This window comes from Oryctolagus cuniculus, chromosome 19 (genome assembly GCF_964237555.1).
Source record: "Oryctolagus cuniculus chromosome 19, mOryCun1.1, whole genome shotgun sequence".
NCBI classification, from domain to species: Eukaryota; Metazoa; Chordata; class Mammalia; order Lagomorpha; family Leporidae; genus Oryctolagus; species Oryctolagus cuniculus.
The window spans coordinates 64,580,167-64,602,155 of record NC_091450.1 but is presented as its reverse complement, the minus strand read 5'-3'; positions in this window follow the sequence as shown (position 1 = coordinate 64,602,155).

Below are 21,989 nucleotides of genomic sequence, written 5' to 3'. Positions count from 1 at the left end.
TCTCTCTCACTGCCTAACACTGCCTGTCAAAAAAAAATCAAATTGTACCTCTACCAACTACAATTTGTGTTACTTTAGGCAAAATATAAAACCATGATAAGTGCCCTTCTAATGTAAAATGAAGATGATTATTTTACTTCATAGGCAGGTTGGATCAAGCAAATTAACATATAGACAGCACATATCTAGTAGTAGTGTTAGGATTATTGTCAGATATTATTTATATATATTATATAATATGATTTGATATTTTATACTACTTGTCTAGATAGAATTAAAACACTGATTATTCTTTCTTCTGTTAAAGGTAAAAATACTGTGCATAATTTGTTTTAATTTTTAGATTGAAATTAAAATTTGTGTATATCACATGCATAAAATAATCATACATTCTAACAATACTGTTCAATGACTTTTGGTAAATGTATACTGTTGCTCCCCCTCTTCGCGGAGGAACAACACAGGACCCTGCGCTGTTCTTTTGTCTGCTCGGCCCTCCCCGGGTTTGCTGCTGGTTTTTCCCGGGTTGGCTACCGTCCCTTCCACCTCTGTGGAAGGGCGGTTCCCCTGCCACTTTCCCCACTTCCGCGCGGGAGCAGCACAACACCGGCTGGCTCTCTCGGGGGCTGCTCAGGTGTTCCTCTTAGATGTTCCTGCTGCATGTTGTCTCTCACCTCCTTTATAGTCCTCTTCCACCAATCCCAACTCTGCTACCCACATGCCGAGTATGCTGCTCTCCTCCAATCAGGAGCAGGTCCTGCTGTTTATTGGTTGAACTGGAGGCAACTGTGTAGAAGCTATTTCCTCCTCTCCCAGCGCCATATTGTGGGAGAGCAGATGCATAGAATAAGTCTTAATTCGAGTAACAGTCTAGTCTGAGTTGCTCCCCACAGTATACCGGTGGGAAACCATCACCACAATCCAGCTTTAGGGAAGTCCCATCACTCCAAAAGTTCTTACAAGCATTTTTGAAGTCTTTCTCCAATTATACCAATTTTACCCAGCAGACCCATGTAAGTCATAAACTGCTATCTCTCCATATATATTTGCCTCTTCTGTATAAATGGAATTATAGACTATGCAAAAAAAAAAGATTTTGGTAGAATGAGGTGTGTGGTTGAAGAAAGCTTGGAAGGGCAGTGGTTTTATGCTGTGCAGTGCTCCAATGAAGAGCAAAATCAGTAGAATTTCAATTTATTCTTTCCTCCATTTTGGAATCTCCCAAACCCACAGTCAATAAAACCATGAGATTGCAACCATTCTATTATTTTCACAGCAACATGTTGTAAGCAATGACCAGAATCACAAAACCATCTTTGAGAATTGTGGTGTTTACTTTGAAATATGAAAGGAAAATATTCCATAATGCAGTTCCAAGGATGCAAAATAACAGTTAATGTCAAGGGGGCGGAGCCAAGATGGCGGAATAGTGAGGGCGCGCACCGATAGTCCGGGAAAATTTAGTTTAATAAAAGGGGAGTTACGGTAGCCGCAGAAAATAGAACCAAAAAATTGCAGGGGAAACCCTTCTGAATGGAGCAGGCGTGAATTGGAGGACCTACTGGGAGAACAAGGTCGCCCACCGCGCGGAAGCCAAGTTGCGGGACCCAGCCGCAGAAGCCCCAGGGTCTACGCGACTGTGCTCCAAGGGGAGTTCATGCCACACAGACAACAGCAGGGAGACTTGGGACGCTCAGGGCTCCGAGTCCACACATCGGCGCTGGAAGGGGAGGTGAGCTCAATAACCCGAGACATTGGTGGGGAAACGGGGGTCAGAATCTAGAGGGGGGCCGGAAAGTGCAGCAAACTCACTACCGGAAAGAAGGAAAAAAAAAAAGCTTCGGGGTTTCTCTTCCCCCTAACCTTGCAAAGGTTACAAGGCTGCAACTCTTGAAGAATTCCCAAGAGACAAAGAGCAGGCCTCCTCTTTGGATTTACATATCAATGGGGGAGAGTTAAGGAACTGAGTCACTACAATTCAGTAGCCTAGGCAACCCAGTGGGAGTCCAGAGGAGCCAAAGACTGGAAGCTAAATACCATCAATGCTGCACAGCCCTGCCCTGCGGTGTTACTTACCCCCTGAATAAATAAAATAAATAAATAAATAAAAAGAGAGAGATTTACCACGCATAACCTGAGGGTGTCACCTTTGCACACCCTTAACCAGGAAGAACCAGGCAGAGCTCTCAGGCCGCACCCATCTCAAGCCTCCAAGGCTCCTCCAACAGCAGGCAGTCCACTTAACACGGACTCAGTATAAAAAAAAAAAAAAGAAAAAAAAACGCACAGTGACGCAAGAAGAATTAACTATGCCGAGTAACAAACACAGAAATAGAGGGAGCAAGATCAACGATGACACTATGATGCCTCCAAATAAGCAAAACACCCCAAGCCAAGAGTATGAAGATGATGAGATAGAAGAAATGCAAGATACGGATTTCAAAAAATTTATGATAAGAACATTTAGAAGTTTTCAAAAGCAAATCCTTGAACTACAGAAATCCTTAATGGACAAGATTGAAAATCTCTCTCGTGAAAATGAAATTTTAAGGAAGAGTCAAAATGAAACTCAGAAACTAGTAGAACAGGAAAGTGTAATAGTCAAGAGAAATCAAAATGAAATGAAGAGCTCAATAGATCAAATGACAAACACATTAGAAAGCCTTAAAAACAGAATGGGTGAAGCAGAAGAGAGAATATCGGACTTAGAAGATAGAGCACAGGAAAACATACAGTCAAACCAAAGAAAAGAAGAGGAAATTAGAAACCTAAAAAATATTGTTGGGAATCTACAGGATACTATTAAAAAAACCAACATTCGAGTTCTAGGAGTTCCTGAAGGCATGGAGAGAGAGAAAGGATTGGAAGGCCTTTTTAGTGAGATACTAGCAGAGAACTTTCCAGGTTTGGAGAAGGACAGAGACATCCTAGTACAGGAAGCTCATAGAACCCCCAATAAACATGACCAAAAGAGATCCTCACCACGACACGTGGTAATTAAACTTACCACAGTGAAACATAAAGAAAAGATCCTAAAATGTGCAAGAGAGAAACGTCAGATTACTCTCAGAGGATCTCCAATCAGACTCACAGCTGACTTCTCATCAGAAACCCTACAAGCCAGGAAGGAATGGCGAGACATAGCACAGGTGCTAAGAGAGAAAAATTGCCAGCCCAGAATATTATATCCTGCCAAGCTCTCATTTGTGAATGAAGGTGAAATAAAGACCTTTCATAGCAAACAGAAATTGAAGGACTTTGTGGCCACTCGTCCGGCCCTGCAAAAGATACTTAAAGATGTGCTACACTCAGAAACACAGAAACACGGCCATCAATATGAAAGAAGGGAAAGGAAGAACACCTACCAGTAAAAGAGCATGGGAAGCTCAAAGCATATACTAGAAAATATTTCCGGGAAAATGGCAGGGCAAAGTCACTACGTATCAATTGTCACATTGAACATTAATGGTCTGAATTCTTCAGTTAAACGACACCGTTTGGCTGACTGGCTCACAGAACACAACCCAACTATTTGTTGCCTACAAGAAACACATCTCTCTAACAAAGAGGCATGCAGACTGAAAGTGAAAGGTTGGAAAAAGATATTCCATGCCAACAGAAACCAAAAAAAAGCAGGTGTAGCCATATTAATATCAGACAAAATAAACTTTAATACAAAAACTGTTAAGAGAGTCAAAGAGGGACACTATATAATGATTAAGGGTTCAATTCAACAGGAAGATGTAACTATTATAAATGTATATGCACCTAATTACAGGGCACCAGTCTATTTAAAAGATATGTTAAGGGACTTAAAGGGAGATTTAGATTCCAATACAATAGTACTGGGGGACTTCAATACTCCACTCTCAGAAATAGACAGATCATCAGGACAGAAGATCAACAAGGAAACAGCAGATTTAATTGACACTATTGCCCAAATGGATCTAACAGATATCTACAGAACTTTCAACCCTACATCTACAGACTTCACATTCTTCTCAGCAGCGCATGGAACCTTCTCTAGGATTGATCACATACTAAGCCATAAAGCAAGTCTCAGCAAATTTAAAAGAATTAGAATCATACCATGCAGCTTCTCAGACCACAGCGGGATGAAGCTGGAAATTAGCAACTCAGGAAACCCCAGAAAGTATGCAAACACATGGAGACTGAACAACATGCTCCTGAATGAACACTGGGTCATTCAAGAAATCAAAAGAGAAATCAAAAACTTTCTGGAAGTAAATGAAGACAACAACACAACATATCAAAACTTATGGGATACAGCAAAAGCAGTATTGAGAGGCAAATTTATAGCAATAGGTGCCTATATCAAGAAATTGGAAAGGTACCAAATAAATGAGCTTTCAGCGCACCTCAAGGACCTAGAAAAACTGCAGCAAACCAAACCCAAATCTAGTAGGAGAAGAGAAATAATTAAAACCAGAGAAGAAATTAACAGGTTTGAATCCAAAAAAACATTACAAAAATTCAGCCAAGCGAGAAGCTGGTTTTTTGAAAAAATAAAGAAAATTGACACCCCATTGGCCCAACTAACTAAAAAAAGAAGAGAAAAGACCCAAATCAATAAAATCAGAGATGAAAAAGGAAACGTAACAACAGACACCACAGAAATAAAAAGAATCATCAGAAATTACTACAAGGACCTGTATGCCAGCAAACAGGAAAACCTATCAGAAATGGATAGATTCCTGGACACATGCAACCTACCTAAATTGAACCAGGAAGACATCGAAAACCTAAATAGACCCATAACTGAAACAGAAATTGAAACAGTAATAAAGGCCCTCCCAACAAAGAAAAGCCCAGGACCAGATGGATTCACTGCTGAATTCTACCAGACATTTAAAGAAGAACTAATCCCATTTCTTCTCAAACTATTCAGAACAATCGAAGAAGAGGGAATCCTCCCAAATTCTTTCTATGAAGCCAGCATCACCTTAATCCCTAAGCCAGAGAAAGATGCAGCACTGAAAGAGAATTACAGACCAATATCCCTGATGAACATAGATGCAAAAATCCTCAATAAAATTCTGGCCAATAGAATACAACAACACATCAGGAAAATCATCCACCCAGACCAAGTGGGATTCATCCCTGGTATGCAGGGATGGTTCAACATTCGCAAATCAATCAATGTGATTCACCACATTAACAGACTGCAGAAGAAAAACCATATGATTATCTCAATTGATGCAGAGAAAGCATTTGATAAAATTCAACACCATTTCATGATGAAAACTCTAAGCAAATTGGGTATAGAAGGAACATTCCTCAATATAATCAAAGCAATTTATAAAAAACCCACAGCCAGCATCCTATTGAATGGGGAAAAGTTGGAATCATTTCCACTGAAATCTGGCACCAGGCAGGGATGCCCACTCTCACCACTGCTATTTAACATAGTTCTGGAAGTTTTAGCCAGAGCTATCAGACAAGAAAAAGAAATCAAAGGAATACAAATCAAGAAGGAAGAAGTCAAACTATCCCTCTTTGCAGACGATATGATTCTGTACTTAGAGGATCCAAAGAACTCTACTAAGAGATTATTGGAACTCATAGAGGAGTTTGGCAAAGTGGCAGGATATAAAATCAATGCACAAAAATCAACAGCCTTTGTATACACAAGCAATGCCATGACTGAGAAAGAACTTCTAAGATCAATCCCATTCACAATAGCTACAAAAACAATCAAATACCTTGGAATAAACTTAACCAAGGACGTTAAAGATCTCTACGATGAAAATTACAAAACCTTAAAGAAAGAAATAGAAGAGGATACCAAAAAATGGAAAAATCTTCCATGCTCATGGATTGGAAGAATCAACATCATCAAAATGTCCATTCTCCCAAAAGCAATTTATAGATTCAATGCAATCCCAATCAAGATACCAAAGACCTTCTTCTCAGATCTGGAAAAAATGATGCTGAAATTCATATGGAGGCACAAGAGACCTCGAATAGCTAAAGCAATCTTGTACAACAAAAACAAAGCCGGAGGCATCACAATACCAGACTTCAGGACATACTACAGGGCAGTTGTAATCAAAACAGCATGGTACTGGTACAGAAACAGATGGATAGACCAATGGAACAGAATTGAAACACCAGAAATCAATCCAAACATCTACAGCCAACTTATATTGGATCAAGGATCTAAAACTAATTCCTGGAGCAAGGACAGTCTATTCAATAAATGGTGCTGGGAAAACTGGATTTCCACGTGCAGAAGCATGAAGCAAGACCCCTACCTTACACCTTACACAAAAATCCACTCAACGTGGATTAAAGACCTAAATCTACGTCCTGACACCATTAAGTTATTAGAGAACATTGGAGAAACCCTTCAAGATATTGGCACAGGCAAAGAATTTCTGGAAAAGACCCGGGAGGCACAGACAGTCAAAGCCAAAATCAACTATTGGGATTGCATCAAATTGAGAAGTTTCTGTACTGCAAAAGAAACAGTCAGGAGAGTGAAGAGACAACCGACAGAATGGGAAAAAATATTTGCAAACTATGCAACAGATAAAGGGTTAATAACCAGAATCTACAAAGAGATCAAGAAACTCCACAAAAACAAAACCAACAACCCACTTAAGAGATGGGCCAAGGACCTCAATAGACATTTTTCAAAAGAGGAAATCCAAATGGCCAACAGGCACATGAAAAAATGTTCAAGGTCACTAGCAATCAGGGAAATGCAAATCAAAACCACAATGAGGTTTCACCTCACCCCGGTTAGAATGGCTCACATACAGAAATCTACCAACAACAGATGCTGACGAGGATGTGGGGAAAAAGGGACACTAACCCACTGTTGGTGGGAATGCAAACTGGTCAAGCCACTATGGAAATCAGTCTGGAGATTCCTCAGAAACCTGAATATAACCCTACCGTTCGACCCAGCCATCCCACTCCTTGGAATTTACCCAAAGGAGTTTAAATTGATAAAGAAAAAAGCAGTCTGCACCCTAATGTTTATTGCAGCACAATTCACAATAGCTAAGACCTGGAAGCAACCTAAATGCCCATCAATGGTAGACTGGATAAAGAAATTATGGGATATGTATTCTTTAGAATACTATACCGCAGTAAGAAACAACGAAATCCAGTCATTTGCAACAAAATGGAGGAATCTGGAACACATCATGCTGAGTGAAGTAAGCCAGTCCCAAAGGGACAAATACCATATGTTCTCCCTGATCGGTGACAACTGACTGAACACCAAAAAGGAAACCTCCTGAAGTGAAATGGACACTATGGGAAATGGTGACTTGATCAGCATAGCCCTGACTGCTAATGGACAGCTTAATATATTATCCCTCATAGTATTTTTTTTGTCTGTTCTACTTAATATGACTGGTTTAATTCTGTAATTATCACACAGTTATTCTTAAGTGTTGAAAATTAACTTAAATGTGATCCCTGTTAAACATAAGAGTGGGAATAAGAGAGGGAAGAGATGTATAATTTGGGGCATGCTCGGGCTGACTTGCCCCAATTGGTAGAGTTGGAAACATACCAGGGGATTCCAATTCAATCCCATCAATGTGGCATGTGCCAATGCCATCTCACTATTCCAAGTGATCAATTTCAGTTCACAATTGATCATAATGAAAGGACTAAGAGTCAAAGGGAGCACATAAACAAGTCTAGTATCTGCTAACACTAACCGATAGAATAAATAAAGGGGAGAGTGATCCAACATGGGAAGTGAGATACTCAGCAGACTCATAGAATGGCGGATGTCCTAAATAGCACTCTGGCCTCAGAATCAGCCCTAAAGGCACTCGGATCTGGCTGAAAAACCCATGAGAGTATTTCAGGCATGGAAAGCCAAGGCACTCTGGCAAAAAAGATCTCTGTGAGTGAGATCCCAGTGGAAAGAACAGGTCTTCAAAGAGGGAGGTGCCTTTCTCTGAAGGGAGGAGAGAACCTCCACTTTGACTATGACCTTGTCTAAACAAGATAAGAGTCGGAGAACTCAAGGGGCTTCCATAGCCTTGGAAACTCATGACTGGTGCATAGGGAGATTATTGATGCCATAAACAGGAGTGTCAATTTGTAAAGTCAACAACAGGAGTCACTGTGCACTTACTCCTCATGTAGGATCTCTGTCCTTAATGTGCTGTACACTGAGGCTTAATGCTATAACGAGTACTCAAACAGTATATTTCACTTTGTGTTTCTATGGGGGTGCAAACGATTGAAATCTTTACTTAATGTACACTAAACTGATCTTCTGTAAAAAAAAAAAAAAAAGAAATTATCAATTCCCAACTTGACTCTCACTGGGATTAAACATGACAATAGGTCTGATCTGATTTCATCATGATTTAAAAAAATATCATCTATTATTTTTCACTTTATGTTTCTGTGTGGGAACAAACTGTTGAAATCCTTACTTAAGGTATACTAAGCTGATCTTCTGTATATTAAGATAATTGAAAATGAATCTTGATGTGAATGGAAGGGGAGAGGGAGTGGGAAAGGGGAGGGTTGTGGGTGGGAGGGACGGTATGGGGGGGAAAGCCATTGTAACCCATGAGTCGTACTTTGGAAATTTATATTCATTAAATAAAAGATAAAAAAAAGAAAAAAAAACAGTTAATGTCAATTAACTGACATGAAAGATCTAGAACATATTTTAAGTACAAAAGCCATCATACATTTTAAATAGATATCTATTATGCTCCTTGCTTCATTCAATAATCCTATAAACTCCTAAAGTACAGGACTGAATTCATAGACTACACTTGTTACACTACAGGCATGGATAGACACACATATTTTCAATAAATTCTTTCTGAGTTTATGAGTGAACTTTACAAAGAAGCTAAGAAAACACAGTTTTCTGATTATATCAAGCATTGAGAAATCTGATTGGGATGATTGAGTGATGCACCTGGCCTTACATGTCAGTATTACTCTTTCTTGAGAGGTATAGAAATTTTCCATAGCAACTCTCTAATGAAAATTGCAAGTGAGGTGGAATCCAGTGTTAATTCTAAGAAACAGTAAAACAGCTTTGTAGGATCAACATTAGAATGGAGTCCTATTGCCACAACACGTGTGTCACATTATATTGTGATTGCCAAGAAAAACATAGAGAGTATACTCATTCTAAAACTAGTAAGAAAACATGTAAATGAGCTATTTAGCCAGCATACTTTCCAATAATTCATTTTGCAAAAGTTTCTCCATTCCTTCTGGTTCCCCTCTGCCTCTGGGTTTATGTTGCCCCATATTCAGTCCATCCCTATCTTGCTTTACATGTGAAAATAGAATGAGGATCTTTCTAATGTAATTGGACCTAGATATTTACATATTAAAATATATTATTCATTAAACACTTACTGTTTACCTATTTTAAAATCACCATTTGAGATGTGTAGGATAGATGAATAAAACTGATACAAATCAGTGGCTTTGTAAACCTTACATTGTATGAGAACCACAGTTTGTCAGACACTGAATTGTATGAGAACCACAGTTTGTCAGACACTGAACCATTTTGTTTTTATTTATTTAAAAGGCAAAGTAAAAGATAAAGAAGGAGGTAAAGAGAGAAGGGGGAGAGTGTGATGAGGGAGAATAGAGGGAGAAAGCATCCAACCACTGGATCAATCATCAAGTGCCCATCTTTAAGACTGAATCAGTCCAAAGTCAAGAGCCAGGAACTCCATCCAAACCTCCCAGAGGTGTGGCAGGACACAAGCCCTTGCACCATCCTCTACTGCTTTCCCAAGTACATCAATAGCTAGCTTAATGGTGGTTGCTAGCATTCAAAGCATCAGCCCAATATGAGATGTGAGCATTCCAAGCTGTAGCTTAACATGCTGAGATGCAATGCCTACCACACACTGAATTATTTTACACAAGTTACACATCCCTCACAACAAGGAGGCAGATGCCTTTATTATCCACACTTTATAAGAAGTTGTAATAAATGTTTAAATGCAAGGCTACATGTCCAGTTTTACATACACAGGAATGATTCCAATCCATGCATCTAACTCCAAAGCATACAGACTTAATCATGACAAAACCCCACACTTTATGAAATGCTGGTAGCACACAAATATGTAGAAAGAGAGGCATACTATACAATTATTCCCTAGCATGCTAATTTGTAATTGTCCCAATTATGTTTACTTCCCACAAGAAAGGATGCTTTATGAGCCAAGCAGGCCTTAGAATACAGGAGTTAAGGGAACACCTTACTGTTTGTTGTCCAGCTACTTGGCCTCTTTTGGCCTCAGTTTCCTTATGGATAAAAAAAACCCACAATGTCCAACTCACAGAGTAACAGAGAGAATGAAAAACAAATGTGTGCAGAATGCTTGGCTCACAAGAAGCACAATAAATTGCTGCTGCTATCAGTATTCCTAGACACAGCACTGGCTCCCACAGCATGAAGCCAAAGCTGGGTATACAGTAAATCACTGAAAAAATATAGGTTTTTGGGTATTTCTCATATCTTCCAGGTTCCTTGGATATTTCTACCCATTCAACAAACATTTGAGCAGCTTCTATTCCATGTTAGACAGTTCAAAGGGTTAAACCAAACAGAAAAGTTGTCTACTACTCACTACATAATGCTATGGTTGTCACCCCTAACTTGCCTTCCTTCCTAATACAAAATTAGAAGGCAGGCACTCTCTCTAGACAAATTTACCAACATATTAAACATCTAACCCTAATGTCACTAGAATTATTTTATCACGTTTTTGCAAATCAATGCAGTCCGAAAATGATTTCTTTTTTTAACCTGTAAAAATAGGCTGGTTGGAATTATTATTGTGAGGCAGGATGTTAGGCTTCCACCTGCAATAAGTTACAAATAGAAATTTCAAAACACATGCTTCCATTATGTGGTGATTAACTGAGGCAAATTCTACTATGGCCTTGCTTGAGTGTTGATGGTGCAGAGGTAATTGAGGAAATGCACAGGCTCTTCATCAGCATACCCCATCTGTACAAAGCATTAGGCATGGTGTAGAAGAGATATTCCAGACTGTCCATGCCAACCAAGGATGAGAAATGGTAAATGAGAAGTGGGGAGAAACAATACCAGCGTTCATGGTAAAAGGAAGAGTCCCGCCTTAATATGTTGACCATGCAGGTATACTAAGGACTTGTCCTCCTTTTCGCCAATGACCCAGCAGGCTGGTTCACCACACTGATGAAGTAATACCTGATTCAGTGCCCACAGGTCACAATTATCTAGGCTATGAGCCCAGTAAACAGATGAGTGTCACCCACAGAGGTGCCGGTGGGGTGTATGAACTACTGTGCCAAGGGACCTGCTATGGAGACTATCTGGGGGGATGAGCCACATCAGTGCTGAGGAGTGTCTGAAGCAACACATGAAGTTTATCTGAAATGAGACAACTTGGGATCCCCCTTCAACACAGCATCTAATAGTGACCACTTTGATGTGGATGGCCAGATGTGGTATCAGCTTGTGGAAAGTGGATGAAGAGGTGTCAGGCAGAACAGCACCTGATGGCACACCTTTAGCTTCATAGTTCTGAGTGACAAGCACAGCAGGAAGCTGCTGCTGTGAACACTCCATTGCGTGGATGTACTTGGGTATTTTCTAGAGTGTTGAGGGTCTGCACAGCTTAAATTCAGGGGCTATGACCATCAGGGCCAGGAGAGTTGGTTTGGACTGTTGTAGGGCTCCTCTTAAAATAACAGAGGGGTGAGCATTGGGGAACAGCATGTAAGATGGCTCTTTCGAGACCCACATCCTATATTAGAGTAGGTTTGAGTCCCACTCCACTTCCAATCCAGCTTCCTACTAAAGTGCACCCTAGGAGGCAGCATATAATAGCTCAGATACTTGGGTCTGTGCCACCCACACCGAGTTCTGGGATTTTCACTTCATAAAACCTGATGTTTTCACATCACAACCTGGCTGAATTCCAGCTATTGTGAATATCTGGAGAGAAGAGTGGATGAGAGATCACTGTGCCTTTAATGTGAATAAAATTAATTTTCAAAATTTAAATAAACCTCCTGCATCCATGTGGTCAGACTGGGACTATCCCAGTTGGGCCCCTTCCCTGTGGGGATGGCAGCAGCATAGACTAATTGAAAAAATGCCTGAATACCTCAGTGGGCTCCTTTTCTCAGTTGTGCATCATTGTTTGACATAAGAAAGTTCATGATGGAGTGTTATTTTCCAGATCACCAACACACATTGCAGCAAAGGAACACCTTATGTTCATCCACTCTGCATGGAGGACCCCATCAGCTCTGCTTCCCAGATGATACGAGTCTCTCATGTGGGTTACAGGGACCCACATACTTCAGCCATCACTCCCTCCAAAAGTGCATATTAGCATAAAGCTGGAATTGAGAGTTGTGACTGTAACCTAGGCATGCCAATATAGGATGTGGACATACTAAGCAGGGTTGTAACACATGCCAAATGTCAATCCCTCAGTGAATTTTTGAAGTGCCTCTGTATATCCAAGGCTTTCAGAGAAAGGTGACAGAGCCTTCTGGGCCCTGCCCCTTTACTACATAGTTTCTGCTTCTCCCCAACATTGCACACTGCTTCATGTGTCTCTCTCTGTGCATGCTCACTTCTGAGGTCTATTCATGTAGACAGGGAAGAGCAGCAGAACACAGAAGAGTGGGTCTGGGAGACAAGGCAGATTAGGGAAAAACTGGACTGTGACAGTTTCTGCCTGGATCCTGCCACTTAGTGTTTAGTGACCACATCTGAAGCAGAGGAAAATTGGACATCTACATGCCAAAAACTGAAGTATAATATCTTTATATTACCCAGGCATGAAAGTCAAATCAAAATGAATTGAAGGCTTACATAAAAGGGCTGAGAATATAAAACCCCTTACAAATGGAAGCAAATTCATTGATATTAGTCTCAACAATGATTGTTTAGATATGACACTAAACGCATAGGTGACAAAAGCAAAGACTGAAAAAAATCTAAGAAATATTCTGCATGTGATAGGAAAAACAGAACAGATAAAGCAAGAAATGAAGAAAACATTGGACAACCTGAGTTTGAACACAAACAACTCAAAAACAAATATTGTAATAAAAATTGCACAAAGGATTGATCAGTTTTCCATTGAATATATACAAGTAGCCAACAGGTAACTTAAAAGGGATTCAGAAACAGCTAATGAAGACTACAATGCTAATTAAGACCACAGTGATTATCATCTCATATGTGTTAAAACAATTATCCAAAAGTAAAAAGATAACATTGGCCCAGGGTGGAAAAAAGGAATATAAAAATTGTTGCTGAGAAAGTAAATTGGTACATCCAATATAGAAAACATTATGTAGGTCTTCAATCAAAATTAAACATAGAACATATGACAAAGCAATCTCACAACTGCGTGTATATCCAAAGGAAACCAAATCAATATCTCAAATAGATACCTTTATCTCCACATTACTGGCAGCATTATCTACAAGAACAAGATATGGAGACAACCCCACTGTCAACATATGAATAAAGAAAATGTGATAAACACACATACACAGGAATCACAGACAACCTTAATAAGGAAATTCTTCCATTTTGTCAGGATGTAGATCCAAAAATATGAATGTGGACATTAGGCTATTTGCAATAAGGCACAGAAAGATAAATGCCACACAATATCACTCATATGTGTAATCTAAGAAAGTCGCACTTAATCACAGAATAGAATGGTGGTTGTCATGGGCTGAGAGTGAAGGACATGGGAAAATGTTAGCTGAACACACATTTGCAGCTATGAGATAAATTAACAAAATTAACACCTCAAGACCTTAATATTCAACACAGTAAACAGTTGGTTATGATATCACATACTCACAACTTGTTAATATCTTCCATATTCTTTAATAACAAAGGGATGTAATGTGATGGATATGTTAGATTGTCTTAATCATTTCACAATGTATATGTACAAGAGGATTCCAGAAAGTTTATGAAAAAATGTAATCAAAAGATAATGTGAATTGTCCATAACTTTTTAACGTCCCTCACATAGCAAAACATCAGTTTTCATACCTTGATGATACACAAATTGTGTCAGTCATACTCTGACAATCTTGAAAAAATTAAAACAAGCAAAACTAAACAGACTCCTATATTAAAATATAAATCCAAAATAACTTAGTAAACTACACATATCTACAGGATTTGGAAGACTTTCATGCAAGAGAAATCATTTTTAAAACACACATAAATTTGAGTGGTCAAAATTTCTATTTCGAAAGTGCAAATAGAGATGGCACCCTGTACAGAGAAAGTGTAAGTGCTAAGACGATGCCCAAATACCAAATTACAGGGTCTTTCTGCTTCTCTAAAACCTGGGTGAAAACCCCAAGCCAAATAAAACTTCTGTTTCTACCTTACTCAGTCTATGTTACTGTGATATTGGAAACATATGAAGGAGTGAGACATCCTAGAAACAGCTGTGTAAAGAGGTCAATGCCCTGGAAAGTACCCTGCAGGCCACATATTGAGAAAACTCGGGGGAACCAGGTGCCTGTGGGGAGGGAAGGAGGAACCGACAGCGCCTGTCCCGCATGAACCACATACACAGAGCCCACATTCTCCCTAGAGACCACCCAGTCCCCACTGCACAATCGGGGGAGACGTGGAGCTACTGCCACACAGCTGGCCTGCTATGACTCTGGGCTGAGAAGTCTCACCCAAGCAGGGAAGGGGCAGGACCTCGGGGTTCCCGGGTGCCGGTAAAGCCCCCAACCCACAGGTCTGAGGGGATCGAGGGGAAGCCCTGTGCCAGCGCCAATATGGAGCCCACAGATGCCGGAGGCCTGTGTCCTCCTGGCCTTCGGCTCCGTTTTCCCCTCTCGGTACAGCCAGGTCCACACACTCACCATGTCGCGGTTGTCAGCTTCCGAGGTGCCCAGCGTCCCTGGTGAGTGAAGATGGAGAGCTGCAGAGGTGGACTTCGCTTGGGAGCCTCCTGGCGGCGGAGCTGTCTCCCAGGAGTTCACTCTGCAGGCAAACTCTGAGAAGATTGTGACGTCCAGGCCCCGCGTGCTGATGCACTGTGGACGTCACGTTGCCTGATTGGACAGTTTGCCAGCCTTGAGTGCACGGAACGTCACAAAGCACGGAGCCAATCAGCGTCCCCCATAGCAAGGACCCCTAACTTCAAGTTGTCCTGGATGGGAACAGCGAGAGACAGACCTGGGTTCAGGTCTGAAATGGCCGCCCCTGGGCTCTGCCTCCCCGCGGCTGGAGGGCTCTCACCTCCGAGCTCCTGCTACCCACTGGCCTCGCCCTGGGTCCCCGTCCTTCTCCCTGCGGATGCTGCCTGGAGCTGGCGGTAACCTGTTGCAGTGAGTTACAGTTCTGTTTATCCGCTTCCGGCGCTTTCGTTTTCCTTGTATTTCTGCTCATTCTGTTGGGTCGTTTGTATTACTTATTGATTTGAATAACATTTAGATGTAACATAATTTACTCTATTTTTCTTTTCTTCTGTTTTCTACTCTGCCTATTGATCTTTTATATTTTCTAGTTATTTCTTGCTGGCACTTGGTAATCTAATGGATTTTTAAAACATTGATCTTTCCCACAACATTAAATTCATTTATCAGTTTATTTGTTTTTAGATTTTATGGATTCTCCCTAAATAAATATCTCCAATATATTGGCAATTTATTTTTAAGAAATTGATCTTTACATCTTATTTTATTTCTTTTTGCTCTCCCCCTCGCCCCCAACTACTCCTCCAATAAGAAGTTGGCACTAGTGGAGACTTCCTGGTCTAGGTTTACTTCCAGGGTAAAAGCTGTCAATGATTCTGTATTAATCATGGTTTTCGTTGTAGGATCCTTTTAAAAAAATTTTGATCTGAATAAGAAAGCCATTGCTCTTTTTTACTATACTGCAAGCAGTTTTTAAAAATTACATGCTGATTTTTAAATGTTTTTGAACATTAAATTGTCATGTGATTTTCTCCTTGAATTTGTCACCTACCTGGAAAATTTACATGACTTGTTAAGAAATGTTAACCACCTCTTGTATTTTTTATTATATGTGACTTGTTATTCATTACATTTTCATATGCGATTTCATTTATTATACAAATACTAAGGATTTATACATCAGTATATGAAAGAGAGTTTATACTTAATTTATATTGAAAGTTCCAGTCAACTTTGCATCATTATCAATGTAATGCTGGCTTTCTAAAAGAAATCTGAAAATATGCTTTGCTTATTTATACTTTGATACATCTGAGAAATATAGGTTTTTTTAATTTCTTAAATGTTTGAAATATTTTGTGTTTCTATAACTGAAGTTGTGTTTCTCTGTTTTATTGGCTGGTGGCCTTCAAACTGGGATTCAACTTGCTTGTTTTAATTTGGAGTTTTCCTATTTTATACTTCTTATATTGGATTTTAGGAATTTATATTTGTGTTTGTGTTTGGGAATTTGATTTTCAAAGTATAGTGGATTTTTATCTCTAGTCAAGTTTTTATCCTAAGAGTTTTTTTTTTTTTTTTGACATGCAGAGTTAGATGGTGAGAGAGACAGAGAGAAAGGTCTTCCTTCCATTGGTTGACCCCCCAAATGGCTGCTATGGCCAGAGATACACCGTTCCAAAGCCAGGAGCCAGGTGCTTCCTCTTGGTCTCCCATATGGGTGCAGGACCCAAGGACTTGGGCCATCCTCCCCTGCCTTCCTGGGCTACAGCAGAAAGCTGGACTGGAAGAGGAGCAACCAGGACAGAATCCGGTGCCCCAACCAGGGCTAGAACTCTGGGTACTGGTGCTGCAGGCGGAGGATTAGCCTAGTGGGCTGCAGCGCCGGCCTTACCCCTAAGAGTTTTACAATATTTTTTTCTGATCTTGACAAAGCTCTTTTCTCTGTAAACAATTGTTTTAATACATGAAAATGGACACTAGTGTTACTTTTCCCTGTGTTTCCTCAATTACTTTTACTCATAGTTTATTAATTTTGTTAAAATTAAAAAGTATATCCTGGGGCTGATGCTATGGCATAGTTGGTAAAGCCACCACCTGCAGTGCTGGCATCCCATATGGGCCCCAGTTCAAGTCCCAGGTACTCCCCTTCATATCTAGCTCTTTGCTATGGCCTGGGAAAGCAGTAGAAGATGGCCCAAGTCCTTGGGCCCCTGCACCTATGTGAGAGACCTAGAAGAAGCTCCTGAATTCAGATAAGGGCAGCTCTTGCTGTTGCAGCCCTCTGGAGAGTGAACCAGTAGATGGAAGACCTTTTTCTCTCTCTGCCTCTGCCTCTCTGTAACTCTGCCTTTCAAATATATAAATAAATCTTAAAAATTATTTCCAGAAATGAATGAAAAATCTGTCCCGGTTGCTCCTCTTCCAGTCTAGCTCTCTGCTATGGCCCAGGAAGGCAGTGGAGGGCGGCCCAAGTGCTTGGGCCCTGCACGTGCATGGGAGACCAGGAGGAAGCACCAGGCTCCTGACTTCGAGTTGGCTCAGCTTGCCAGCCATGGGGGCCATTTGGGGGTTGAACCAATGGAAGAAAGACCTTTCTCTCTGTCTCTCTCTCTCACTGTCTAACTCTGCCTGTCAAAAAGATAAATCTATGAGTGTGTGTGTGTGTGTATATATATACACACATATATACATATATTATTATATTATATATTATATAGTTATATAATATATAACAGTTATATAGTTACATAACATATATAATAATTATATAATTTATAATAACATAATTATATATTAGAATATATCACATTAGACTATATATTATATATCTTAACTATAATATATATAATATAATAACTATGTATAATATATATATAATTATCAGCAAACTCAGTAAGATGTTTAATTTATTTAAAAATTGAATAAATAAAAATTAAAGTATGTGTTTTTCATTAGATTCAAAACAATTATTGCAACTGTTGACATTTTGACATATATGAGGCAATGGCCATTGAATAGAATGTGAATTTGCAAAAGAAATCGGTGATGTGTACCAAAAGTCTTAGCAATACAGATTATGTTATTATATACTCTTGTCCCAAATAAGCACTTCCTAAAAAAATCTTTCTATGGAAAAATAGGTTTCAGAAGTGTCTATGGAAACTTTTTCTTAGGGAAACTTGAGGATAGAAAAGTAAATATCTAACAGTACAGTATTCATTAAATAGTATATGATAAATCCATATGAAGAAACATAGTTTAGCTATAAAATATATTTACATTATTAAGCAAAAAAAAAAACTTGGCAAAGCAGGATGTATTATATATATATATCTCCACTATTTTTCAAAAACATGCTTATTTATTTTTTAAATATTGATTTATTTATTTGAAAGAGTTACACAGAGAGAGCAGAGGCAGAGAGAAAGAGAGCGAGAGAGAGAGGTCTTCCACCCACTGGTTCACTCCCCAATTGGCCGCAATGGCCAGAGCTGCGCTGATCCCAAGCCAGGAGCCAGGAGCTTCCCCTGGGTCTCCCACACGGGTGCAGCACTTGAACCATCTTCCACTGCTTTCCCAGGCCATAGCAGAGAGCTGGGTCGGAAGTGGAGCAGCCAGGTCTTGAACTGGTGGCCATATGGGATGCCAGCGTTTCAGGCCAGGGTGTTAACCTGCTGCACCACAGCACCAGCCCCCAAAACATGCTTATACAGATATATTTCCTCAAGCCTTGTGTTATGTGTACGAAGCCATCTGTTTGACTCACATAAGCATACCTTAAAATGATTGTGGAAATGGAATTAAAAGTTAAATTTATTTTGGTTCAAAACATGTTGAAATTTATATATACATGGGTTATTTAAAAAGTTCATGGAAAACATGTATTATGAGAAATACATATTTCAAATGTTATGCACCAACACAAACTTATCTTCTACTTCTATTTCCCATGAAATTTTGAAATCCATCAGAAAAACATGGTGTTCCTGGGAAATATCTGGCCATTATTTAATATATTGTAGAGATGCTAAATCTGCCTGAAGTTACTAAGAAAGAGTGTGGTCGTGATTAGACACCTTTTCATTTAACCTCTCTGCGTTGTAACCGATAGTCACATGTAAAGAAACTATTTCCAGGTGTTGTGCAATCTGTGATACCGAAATCAGAGCAGAGAGCGTCTTCTTGACGCGGCGGCTCACCGGCCAGAGCCCTAGGGCCAGTTGAAGGGGCTGCCCGCCAGCAGCGAGTCCCGGGTGAGCGTCTCGGTGGGCGTCTTGCCCAGCAGGCGCAGCAAGTGGAGCTGCGTAATGAGGGGCGCCTGGAGCGCGCGCAGGGCCGGGCGCGCTGGGGCTGGGACAGGTACTGGGCGCGCAATACTCCATGAGAGCACCTATGTCTGCTCCTGCAACCTCTCAGCGCGCGCAGAGGCCGAGAGGGCCATGACCTTGAGGCACTGGACTCCACCGAGTCGCCTGCAGGCGGCCCAGCTCCTCCAACTGCTCCTGGTCCAGGAAGGCCGCACGCGCTTGGCCTGCAGTGGCGCCCTGTGCAGGCAGGGGCAGCACTAAGCAGCCGCGCCACCAGCGTTCGCCCTGGTCCATGCCCAGCGCCGTGCCGCCGCCACCTGCACCTGCCGCGCCCGCAGCTGCACCGGGAACAAGCCTCTGTCCGCCCTCTCGCCAGCACCCAGCCAGGAGGGCTGCAGGAGGAGGCGGCCAGCGCTGCCAGGCAGCGATTGCGGGATGCGGCCGCGCTGCAGCGCTGCGGGGCGGCAGGAGGGAGAGAGAGAGAGAAGGGCAGGGAGAAGACAGCCAGAGCTAGGGTCTCTCAGAGTCCCCCCCACCCCAGCTCCGGGAGAGCCCGGGTCGGGAGGGGGCCTGGGGTCTTCCCCAGGTGGGACTGGGAGCTGGGGCCTCGCCCATAGAAAGCAGGTGAGGTGGGAGGAGGGAAACCGAGGCGGGGAGGGCTGGCTGCCAGGCAGGGCAAATTAAGGAGCCTTAATGAGCCCGCCCACCTGGCCTGATGGAATCCATGAGCTCCAGCCTTGGGCCGTCCTCACACAGGGCGCATTACCAGCCCTGGAGGGGACTCGGGACTGGAAGTGGGGCTGAGTCCTGCGAGGGTGGGAGTCAGCTGTCCAGTAGGAGTGGCCAAATGGGGCCCAAAAGTGCTGCCCTGGTTATAAGCCCTGCCTACACCACTCCTCCCCCCCATCCTACCTCAGGGCCTTTACACCTGCTCACCCCCCCTTCTCCAAACCCCCACCCCCAACTCTTCCTCCTCCAGCCCAGGCTGGGGCGTGGGGTTCAAATCCCACCCACAACTCCCTCTTTAACACCAACTCCCAAATTAACAAATCTGCTTTAGAGCAGTATTGACCATGGAGGAAGGGCTACCCTGGTGGCAACTGAAGCTATGGGCTATTTACTGAGGGCCAACTGTATGCAGGGACCCTGGGGCACAACAGTGCACAAGACAAAGAGAGTCCCTGGAGAAGTCATTGGGTTCCAAAGCAAAGTAAGGGGTTGTGAGCCGTGAGGGTGGGAGGCCGCGCATGGGGTGGGGGGTGCAGCATGTGGCTGTAGGCGCGCCCACCTGAGGGCTGGGCCTGCGTGATTTCAGATCAGCCACGTGAGAAGAGGGGCACATGTGAACCCCCCCAAACTGAAGGGAGTGGCTTTTCCAAGGGGCTCTGAGCCGACTTTATCAGCTTCCCTCACAGACGCAGTGAGGGGGGAGGACTTTGAAAGCATGAGAGACTGGAGTCAGACGCTGGGAAGAACCGGCAGACAGAAAGCAGGTATGGGGTGCGCATTTATCCTGAGGCTGGAACCCCCACCCCCACCCCTACCCCGAGACCACCGCCCCCCTCCCCCTTGTGGAGCCTGGAGAAACTGCAGGGCATTGGAGTTTAGGGCCGCGCTGCTTGGACTCTGTCTGCCCTGGGCCAGGCTGGGGCTTCTGGGGAGGGAACAAGAGTGGGGTCCCCATGGGCTCAGGCTGCCTGGCTCCTGCCTTAAGCAAACAGAGGTAGGGGTGGGAGCAACAGAAACCAAATGTGTGTATGTGCGTGTGTGTTTGTGCGTGTGTGTGAAGTATGTGTGTGTGTGTCTGTGTGTCTGTGTATGTGTGTGTCTGTGTATTTCTTCAGGACGCAGTGGCCAGGCCTGGGCAGGGGACCGGGCCCTGGCCACAGCTGTAATTGGATTCCTGCGCCAGTACAGGGTGCAATGGCCCTGGCCTTGTGGTTAGCAAGTGCAATGCTGGGCCCCACCAGCCGACTGCAGGGAGGAAGGGGGCTGCTCACCCTCCTTCCGCAGGCCTCCCCCCGGCTGCAGCGGGGCTGGGGGCCACTCATCTTCCTTCTGCACAACCCCCCCGGAAGCACTTCTTGAGCCGGCAAGACTGGCACTGGTCACGCTGATGTTGGTCCATCTGACAGTCCCAATTGGACCTGCAGGTGTAGCAGTGTTAGGAGCCGATTGTCTAATGAATAAACAGGTGTGTGTTTTTAAAGCCTGATAATTTTAGACATAACTTTCTCCACGTTTTATATTTCTATATTTTAGTTTTCGTGTATCCATTTGAAAGGCAGAGATAATTCTACTGTGTGTGTGGCAGGAACCCAATTCCTTGAGCCCTCCTGTGCTGCCTCCCAGCGTCTGCATTAGCATGAAGTTGAACACAGAAATGGAAACAACACTCAGAGGCCCTCATTCCATTGTAGCAAGGTTGTCTCAAGGGGATTCTTAACCACTTGGCCAAATGCTCCCTCCTGCTTACTAATTTTTAAACACCACTCTCTTACATTACATAGGCCCAGGATCACAAAAATTACCAATTCCAATGTTGGCAAAGCCAATGAAAATGGAGCTCTCGCAAAGAAAATGAAAGCCGGCCGGTGCCGCAGCTCAATAGGCTAATCCTCCACCTTGCAGCGCCGGCACACCGGGTTCTAGTCCCAGTAGGGACACTGGATTCTGTCCCGGTTGCCCCTCTTCCAAGCCAGCTCTCTGCTGTGG